This window comes from Schistocerca cancellata, chromosome 1, assembly GCF_023864275.1.
Source record: "Schistocerca cancellata isolate TAMUIC-IGC-003103 chromosome 1, iqSchCanc2.1, whole genome shotgun sequence".
In the NCBI taxonomy this organism is placed as follows: Eukaryota; Metazoa; Arthropoda; class Insecta; order Orthoptera; family Acrididae; genus Schistocerca; species Schistocerca cancellata.
Window position 1 is genome coordinate 564751371 of NC_064626.1, and position 10682 is coordinate 564762052.

A 10682-nucleotide genomic window follows, 5' to 3' on the forward strand; every position below is an offset into this window, starting at 1 on the left:
AAGATAGTGTACGTCTTGTCAATATTAGAAACCTATTTTGTTCTTATTGTGTTACGTAAAACGATTATTTGTTATTCTGTATTTAACATTGTTTGAATAGCCACTCATACAGTAAAATTATACAAAAAAAATGGGATTGCGTCGTTCAAGGGATTGAGTTGATTGCAACGAATACGATAAAATTGAATGTCAGACTGCCATTCCAAATATTTAGAGTTCGATTTCCAGTCTATCATAGCATGTTTCCTGTCATTTACCACTTCTTACACTCTGACAATGACTTTCTACTGTGAAAAATGGCGCGTTACACTGTAGTTCGTAGTCCACATCAAACTAAGGGTCCTCCTCTAGCTGACCGGATAATATGGGTGTACCACCTCGACTGTGCTATTAAAATAATCTTCTACGCTTATACAGGCGTTGTGTCTTGAATTGATCGTTACCGATAGCCTTGATAAGATGTGAGATTTTTATATCGACAAATTTCGCGTTAATAGGAATGTTGCTTACAAAAGGCCTTAGTTTACTTGTAAAAAGTGTGCTACAACATTTATTTGTAACGATTTGCGTGAACGATGTTAACATTCGCAACATTTCACGATGTACAGAGGTCCGCACTGGTCTGATGTTACTGTATTTCTAAGGCGAAAAGCCCTATTTTTGACGATGACATATAAACATGTCGGAGAATTTTAAAGTCTCATATGTGCTGAAGCAAAACCTTTTGCTGTATCACTTGAAAATGGCCGAAAGACCGAAACTGCAATTGCGAAATAAATAATTTCTGCAATCAACAGCGAATTCGATGTCTTTAAAAAAATGTATTTAGTGTCTGCTCGGGTCGCTCGGTATGTCTAATCAGTGAGAACATTATGAGAACGTCAAGCATTTTTAATTCACTTTCTGTTAAAAGACGAGACTGTTACATTTCTTTCACTGCTCTCCCATGACAAAGGACGGTGGTGCTCTGAGGGCTCAGTATAATGAGTTCGAGTAACAGGAATATAGAACGTATATTGCGGCAATAAAGTGATGCTGTTTATTTGTGGTTAATAATAGGGCTGATTTTAGTATGTATTGTGGAATTCACAATCACAGCACCAGCAGTTACTACAGTTTCCACATAGGCTATGCATGATTGTCTCATGTTCAAAATTGAATTTTACATTCTGGTACAGTACCGATAGACATCCGACAGGTGACGTGAAAACTCCACATATTTAAACGTGAAAACTCCACATATTTAAACAGAAAGAATAAGAGAACCATTTCAATGCTCCTTCCGTAATTTGTCAGAATATTTGGACTCAGATATGAAATTTCGGGTAACTGTAATGTTGGTATTAAACGGAATTTGATTATCCCAGTACACTGATAACTGATAAGTGTTCTGTCTTGTTGCATAAAAGTGTCGTTTGGAATAGGAGATAAAAACAGCAGCCCGGTGTTTTATTACGATGAGTAATGACTTTTCTTAAAATAGCTGCTTACTTCCTAACATGTGTATTGTATGTATATAGAAGTAATTCCCAGAATGATCCTTGGTAGCAGAGTAGCACTAATTAGAATTTTTTGATAGTATACTTTAGAGAAGCAGCCTGCCGGGACTGCTTCTGCCTGTTCGTGTGTGGTTTGTCTCGGTCTGTATCCCTGAAGACCCTCCATCAATGTGTTGTTTTTTGTTTGTTTGTTTGTTTGTTCTTAAGTTATTGGCTTTATGTCGATATAAACTTAAGGACAACACAACATCCACTCCCCGAAGGGAGAAACGCTTCGGCCCGGCCGGGAATCGAATCCGTGCCCCTTCGGTTAGCAATCTGCCGCGCTGACGGCGCAACTACCAACACGACGTGTGTACAAATGCAGCCTCGTGAATGGCGCCAGAGAAGTTCTGCCAGTCAGCTGACTGCTGTGACGTTGCGTGCAGTTTCCGCTTTCGTGGTATCTGCCACACGGGGACGCAGCGCATTGCACAACGTGAGTCATCGGCTGTTCCCAGTTACGTCACAAGTGTACACGCATCAGACCGCACGAGCGAGTGGGCGTTCCAGTCGGAACACCGCTCTCTACACGGACTACATTCACTATAGTTGCGCAAATGAAACGAACAAAAATGACTGATCAGTTTTCCATTAAGCGTCCCACTCATTCCTTACGAGGAATAGTCATAAAGTTTTAATTATCATCTCGAAAACCTTAAGTTCCAAAATCAATTGTTTATTAGTTTGCGACTACACGACTACACTACTAGTACACATTGAAATTCCCGCTCCATAGTACCGCAATACATCGTCAGGGGTGCCAAAACAATAAGGGAGAAGAAGACTGATTAAGCGGAGACGAGCTGCTGTTTTGTCACCCCTAGCGATGTGTTGAGGTAGTGAGGAGCGGGAATTTCAATGTGTTCTAGCCATGTAGACGCGTGTCTGAAAATAACAAAAAAATAATCATAATTTCATGAGGCTCATCGGTGACGATGTTGTCTATACGTACACAAACTGAAGTAATATCCATCTGACAACTGTTCAGTTTCTTTCTCTCTTTCTCTATCTTGTACATGGTGTGTGAGAAAAGTAATGAGAATATTTTTTATCTACCACCGTTTTTATTTTTCTCAAACAATAGTATTGTCTCCGTCAAAGAAACTTGTACTCTTGATAAGGAATGTTCCCCTAAGGCCTGTTTCAACTTTTGAAATGTCACACTCGCGGGTTGACATAAAGCTTGATTGCATAACATTGCCTTAAATTCTGCTGTTCCATTTTCGTAACACACAACAAAAACATAACTTCATTGGAGGAGCTCCCAAAAATCACGTGACGGCTGTGCAGACCTGAAACTCGGACTGAGCATCTGGAGGGAATGAACATAACGGTCTACACAAGCAGAACAACACAGTGTTGGCAGATCGCTCGGAGTTTTGTCAATCTCATTACTTTTCTCGCACACCTAGCGTATTAGCAAGTCTTCTGTGGAGCAGACCACATATGAAAAGTTCATTTGCAAACGGTAAAAGGTACCGTATCCACAAAATCTTAACAGTAGAGACAAAAAGTTTTACAACTACAGTAGCGTCAGAATACGTTTTGTAGCTTTGTTGTTATATTCAGACAGATGTTGGGACACATTACGCCAAGTCTAAATTGATTTGGTGCCTTCTGACAGAAAATTGCGTTACTTTTGGTTACTGTTGTTCTGGAGTTACTTTATATTACTACAAACAGTAGAATATAGTTGAGTATTTAATTTGCAGTGTTCTGTACTGCAGTTTACACTCTTCAAGGCTTACTTTGAACTGTTACTGACTTCAAAGTTTCGAAATATTGCAAGGCAAATTAGTGAGTATATATTTATTTCGCAAAATACTTTACTCGTTATTTTCACTTACACACAATCTGAACAATGGCCTAAATGGCATTCCCTTGCACTTTTGCAGCAATGTCATCACCACGCAGAACAATATTAAAGACCTACTCTACAACAAAGTCTGCAGGTGAGAAGGAGGTAATCCACGAACATCTATCATCCATAAGGAGATTGACATTATCACAACATCCGTTTCCTACATGTATGCTTTGACTTTCGTTCCTGTGTAAATTTTTGAAAGATATTGATATTATAAACATGAAAATTAAAACTCTCTTGAAATTCAGTCGGTAACAAACGGGAAGCATTGCAGAAACCACTGACATGTTCACAACTAATTTGAGGCCTAACACTAGCATTTTTTGAGTGCTTATTTTGTCTCGCGACAATTTTCTAATGGACTTTCAGTTTCTGTTGGTGAATCACAGGGTCTGAGCACTATGGGACTTAACATCTGAGGTCATCATGAGAACTCAGAACTACTTAAACCTAACTAATCTAAGGACATCACACACATCCATGCCCGAGGCAGGATTCGAACCTGCGACTGTAGCCGTCGCGCGGTACCAGACTGAAGCGCCTACAACCGCTCGGCCACACTGGCCGGCAATCACAGCATTCATCTGATATATCAAACTCTATAATTTAATTAAAAACTCACAATAAAAAAACGCCAGATACGTCCTTACCACATACAATGTCTTGTAAACAAATGTCGGCCATGTTGTGTGTGACGTCATTACCAAGAAGAGCAACGATACTCTTTATTATGAACCGCGAGTCTTAAGGGGAAATGCACAACAGATACGATAAGTTTTGGCAAACACAACAGTTATTATTCCATAGGTGATGGTTTTAGGCAGCACTGGCACCTGTTACCTTGTTTTTCAGTTTTTTGTGAACTGGGTATATATTATAATCGGAGCTACTCCGTAGAAGACTTTCTAATGTATATCAACGGAATGGTGTGTGTGTGTGCGTATATATCTGTATATGTAGGTGCGCGCGCGAGCGCGTTTGTGTGTGTGTGTGTGTAAGCGAGAGAGAGAGAGAGAGAGAGAGAGAGAGAGAGAGAGAGAGAGACAGAGAGAGAGAGAGAGAGATGTTGAACACATTAAGTGTGTAAAACACTGTATGCCAAAAAGTAACTTCAGAGAATAACTTAGATGCTCAGCATGTTTTTTTCACTAAGAAAATGTACTATAATTCTAAACAAACCCTACGCGTAACATAACGCTAAAGCGCAGTTATGGCTCATGGAACATGCAGGCAACTAAACTGACAGGAGGCTGTCACATCGCCAGGTGACTGCAGCGCGTTGGAGAATGATCTGCAGAGGATTGCTGTTTGCTGCAGGGCCCTGCAGTTGAGATTCATCGTAAAAGAGTGTATAGTAATGCACTTAAATGGGCAGGGAGATCCATTAATGTGCCATTGTGCAGTTGGCTATAAATCACAAGGAATAGCACCTGCCGTAAAATATCTAGTAGTAAGCGTCCGGAATGACCTTAAGCAAAATGACCAGGGACTGGAAAAGCAGATTCCAGGCAGAGATTTATTAGAAGAGTCCTAAGTCCTGAGAAACGTAACTGATTCACAAAACGGGTGGCTTAGAAAACACTCGTTTGACCGGTTGTTAAGAGTTACTACTCATTCTGGGACACTTACTCGGCAGGACTAACAGAAAAGATGAAGAAAGAACGGGGCGTTTCGTCAGGATTCTTCCAATAAGCGCGATTTTAATATTGAAATATCAAAACACACAGGCAGAGTCATAATAGAGTTGCATTAATGAATCACTGACAATCAGTGAGAAAATTTCTAATTCTGTGCTATGGTATTCCAAACTGAACATGAAAAACGTTTTACAAACAAACTGTTTTAGCAATTCATACTTTTTATGTACGTTATCAGCGATTCTTAAAATGCCGTTCAGTTTATGAAAATCTTTGTTTAGCTAGAATCTGTGGCGGCAATAAAAAGAAGATATAGCACATAGTTGTAAGTGACATTTCGTAAATCCCAATCTGACCTTTTCAAAAGTGACGTAGCTTATCAGTAGGGTGTGTGCAAATCTCGCCAAGTCTTTAGAACAACGCTTATCACAATTCATTGTTTCTCAACAGCTCGCGTAAGAAATTTTTCGGCGAATAGCGGACGTAGCTTGCTTATCGCGCACTTTGTCTGAGATGTCATTACGTGCAAGGCAAAATATGTTTCTGAAGCTCACTGTACTCTGTGACGTTGATTTCGTCTATCTCTTTGTTGATAACATTCACGGAGTTCCTGAATGCACATATCAGTGGAGGTTACCTTGCGACTTGTTTACGTGTATTTACCAGAACTTGACATTGCTATGGCTCTGAGCACTATGGGACTTAACATCTATGGTCATCAGTCCCCTGACATTGCTATTTCTGAAATTTTGGAAATTTGTGGTAAGTACCTATGGGACCAAACTGCTGAGGTCATCGGTCCCTAAGCTTACACACTACTTAATCTACCTTAAACTAGCTTAACGCTAAGGACAAGACACACACCCATGCCCGTGGAAGGACTCGAACCTCCGACAAGGGGAACCGCGCGAACCGTGTCAAGGCGCAGCCGCGCGCGGCGCTATTTCTGAAGTGAGCTGTAGCAACAATTTTTTAGCGACGTTGAAGTGGCCGAAATTGCTAACCTGCTGTCGCCTATGCGAGAAGAGACGCTTCTATTGTTGCAGGGATTTCTGTTGCCGGAATTTGGGAACTAAGGCGAAGAGAAGGTTTGGAACCCCTTTTTATGAACACGAGGTTGTACAACAATCTCCAGTATTAAATTCCGAACGTCTCAGGAATTTATATAGAGTACAGTCAATGGACGATTTGGTTGCTGACTCGTTCTTCGGGCAGCGGCTATAGGAAGTGCCTTGTTGGCTCGTAGTTCCTTCCTCGCGAAGCAACGTCAGTCACTTGCAAAATCGCAGACACTGTACTGCACCACGTAACCACTGATTACCGTTAGACTACTGATCCCCGAAAGCTAGGGCGGTCAATGACCTAGTACTTTCACTAGAAACTGGCAGTGAGGGCAAATGAAGGTTCTGGCAGAATAGCCAAGATTCGTGACATATTACGGTGACTGAATTCCTTTTTTCTTTTTTTGCTCCATAGCAGACACCGAAGGTATAGGTGCTCAACATGCACAATGATATATCCCTTAATGGTAACTGCCAACATAGCACAAAAGCTTTATCGTAACTGCATAGGATATGCGACCAGGATGGATACGAATCCAGTAGCTGATATATGGCATAGTGAAAAACTGGCAGTGAGGGCAAATGAAGGTTCTGGCAGAATAGCCAAGATTCGTGACATATTACGGTGACTGAATTCCTTTTTTCTTTTTTTGCTCCATAGCAGACACCGAAGGTATAGGTGCTCAACATGCACAATGATATATCCCTTAATGGTAACTGCCAACATAGCACAAAAGCTTTATCGTAACTGCATAGGATATGCGACCAGGATGGATACGAATCCAGTAGCTGATATATGGCATAGTGAAAAGGGGTCACAGACTAACGTCGCGTCAACTTCGATGTCTTTAGAACAGATCACTTGCTTAGCCTAATAAGAATATGCCGAGACGTTACATATTCAACTTAACACTAGCCAGAACTAATCTGAGGTAAGGGAAACACAGAAGGACTAAGCCAGGATTTCGAATCAAACTTCTCGTGGATGCAGGTCCTGTGCTTTACACACTACACAAGCTCTGTGTGACGACGAACAACGCAAAAACTTTGATTTTGCTTTAAGGTTGCAGTAGTCTCGTAATTGGGTTGGAGTTGTTTGGGGGAGGAGACCAGACAGCGAGATCATCGGTTTCATCGGATTAGGGAAGGACGGGGAAGGAAGTTGGCTGTGCCCTTTCAAAGCAACCATCTCGGCATTTGCCTGGAGCGATTTAGGGAAATCACGGAAAACCTAAATCAGGATTGAAACGTCGTCCTCCCGAATGTGGGTCCAGTGGGCTAACAACTGCGCCACCTCGCTCGGTGTTCTCGTACTTATGTAGACTTGGACGAGACTATCGTGGAGAGTTAGATCAAACCAGTCTTCAGATTGATGACAGCAACAACAAAAACTCATTTCAGCAAGTGGATCATTGAATTCCGTGATGCGATGAAAATATGAATGCTTTCATAAAAGGATTGCAACAGTAGTCACGCTAACACATTTGTGAAACTTAATTATGTTCCACTGCAGCTGATTTCAGGTAGCGCCTGATTATTATTCAAGCCAAGGTCGTATGGCTTCTCCTACTGAAAACGAATTTGAAGAGACAGCAAAGGACTTGGAAGAGCAGTTGAACGGAATGGACAATGTCTTGAAAGGAGGATATAAGATGAACATCAACAAAAGCAAAACGAGGATAATGCAGTGTAGTCGAATTAAATCGGGTGATTCTGAGGGAATTAGATTAGGAAATGAGACACTTAAAGTAGTAAAGGAGTTTTGCTATTGGGGAGCAAAATAACTGATAATGGTCGAAGTAAAGAGAATATATAATGTAAACTGGCAATGGCAAGGAAAGCGTTTCTGAAGAAGAGAAATTTGTTAACATCGAGTGTAGATTTAAGTGTCAGGAAGTCGTTTCTGATCGTATTTGTATGGAGTGTAGCCATGTGAAACATGGACGATAAATAGTTCGGACAAGAAGAGAATAGAAGCTTTCGAAATGTGGTGCTACAGAAGAATGCTGAAGATTAAATGGGTAGATCACATAACTAATGAGGAGGCATTGAACAGAATTGGGGAGGAGTTTGTGGCACAACTTGACTAGAATAAGGGATCGGTTGGTAGGACATGTTCTCAGACATCAAGAGATCACCAATTTAGTATTTGAGGGCAGCGTGGAGGGTAAAAATCGTAGAGGGAGACCAAGAGATGAATACACTAAGCAGATTCAGAAGGATGTAGGTTGCGATAGGTACTGGGAGATGAAGAAGCTTGCACAGGATAGAGTAGCACTGAGAGCTGCATCAAAACTAACCTTACGGTATAACTGGGTAAGTGTAAGGTTGAACAAGCATCATACACTAAATTCTTGGGAGTATGGTTTGATGAACACTTAAGATGGGAAAAGCATATAATATCATTGAACAAAAAATTAAGTCAAACATGTTATATAATTAGAATGCTTAAAAGCTCACGTAGTATTAAAACAGTGTAATGTGTTTATTTCTCATTCATGAACAGTTTATTAAGATATGGTGTACAGTTTTATGGGGAACAACAGTCTAACAAAACATTCATTTAGACTACAAAAGAAGGCAGTCAGAATAATAATAGGTATAGGATATAGAGACTCTTGTAGGCATGATTTCAAAGAATTAAAAATCATGACACTACCATCCTTATACATATATGAAAGCATATGTTTCTTAAAAGAACACGAGGAATTTTCTACATTAAACAGAGAATTTCACAACAACGAAACAAGGAATAGGAATGATTTCCACAGAGAAATTCATAAAACAGCTATGTATCACAAAAGTGTACTATACCAACCCAAAATCCTCTACAGTGCTCTCCCCAAAGAACTAAAAATAATACCAAAACTACACATATTTAAAAGAGAATTAAAAAACATGTTATTGAGCAATAGTTTTTACAGTATTGAAGAGTTTATGAATTGTTGACAATAAAAGTGCAGTTAATATTTCCCTGACATAATAAATATGTGTAATTGCTCACATTTAAATACTTGCTGTTTCTATGAAAGTGTGAAACAGTGTTAATGTAAGAATGGAAATAATCTTTGATGTGAGAATCACTAGCTTTTTTTTTGTACGTTGTTATCCTACTTGTATATTTTTATGTTAATGTTCTTATAGTTCTATTAAAATTGTAATGTCTAAGTGACAAGTAAATTCAATTATAAATTTTCATGTACATGTATTTTAAATTGTAATGTTTATTGACAAGTCCTATGTCATTTTGATGATGTACTACAAGGACGCTAATAAATTGAATTGAATTGAATCAGGAGTGAAGACCACGACAACAACAATATGATTGTAAAAAGAACCAAAGATGCGTAATTTTCGCAATATTTGTATGTTGTTTGTTTATCGGTAATAATAACAAGGTAGCGAACTTCTATGACCAGTTTAAGCGATGCACTGTCACAGTCTTCAGATATAAACATGATTAAAATGCGACTGACATGTAAATAAGAAAATGGAAATGTCATGTAAACAAAACAAAATTTAATAGTCATCCGACACCTTGTTTTCGTGTAAACAAGAAAATATATGACAGTTATATTTCAATTAAGTTTAGAATATATTTTCCTCTCTGTTTTAGATCTGAAGACGGATGCAATCTACAGCCGAAGCGGTGATAGCGTGTGGTGTTTGTGACTGTAGCTGTTTAGAAAACACTGTACTGGAACGGGAAGGTAATAGAAAGCTTTTGATTTGTGCTCCAATCAATTCAGGGCAGCGCTGTAGTCAAAGGAGAGTCCTTAAACATAGGTGGACTGATAGTCGTTGTCAACGGAAACACGACTCACAAAAGCGAGACATGTAAACAAAAGCGAAAGCACTTAAACTCCATAGCCAGCCTGTGAAATCGATATTAGAAGATAACGCGGAAGTCGAAGTTCGCTGCGCGCTATATTGCAAAACTGACTGCAGAAGCAGGCATACGTAACAAGTCCGACTATGCGAGTCTGGCCTAACAAATCATAACAGCAAGTCGCGCCATGAACCGCCTAGCCTAGGCAGTGGAGACCTGCGACACGGCTGTCCTTCGGTGGGAGTCGGCGACCCTTACAATTAGGTTACGGATGCAGAGCCGGCTTGGCGGACTTACGGTTCTTGCGGCGTCGTTGACGCTGCTGTTGACGGGGCACGTATATCCATCCCATTGCTGACCGGGCTGCGGCGCTGGTGCTCCTCTCCAAGTGCTCAGAGAGGAATGGGTACCGTTAGCGGCGGCGTTGGTATCTATATATCCGGACAGAAGTTGCATGACTCAAGTGCCGCTTTCCGCAAGAGCGCTGCAACCTGTTGCGCAACTCGCCGAAATTTGATGGGCATCGTCTCTCAGTCTAGCCCGTGACCTCTACTGCAGAATGTATTGACCTTCTATGCGCTGACCCACTTATACGGTATTTACTTCCGGATTTGGCACAAAGGCCTCATTTCCGGCTACTTGTTTCGGACATACATTCAACAGAGACAGTGGAAACAGTCGTATTTGATCTGTGTACCAGCAAACGTGTCATTTAAAAATTACTCCCTCAAAACAATGTTGAACAAAACT

At 40.4% G+C, this 10682-nt stretch overlaps 1 long non-coding RNA gene across 1 annotated transcript in view; it reads right to left on the reverse strand.

Moving 5' to 3' along the window:
* LOC126161806 (uncharacterized) overlaps positions 1-10335 on the reverse strand; it is a 29897-nt gene extending 19562 nt beyond the window's left edge. Inside the window, exon 1 of the long non-coding RNA XR_007534961.1 lies at positions 10230-10335. This is a non-coding gene — a long non-coding RNA (uncharacterized LOC126161806). The remainder of the gene's footprint in view (positions 1-10229) is intronic.
* Positions 10336-10682: the final 347 nt, after the last annotated feature.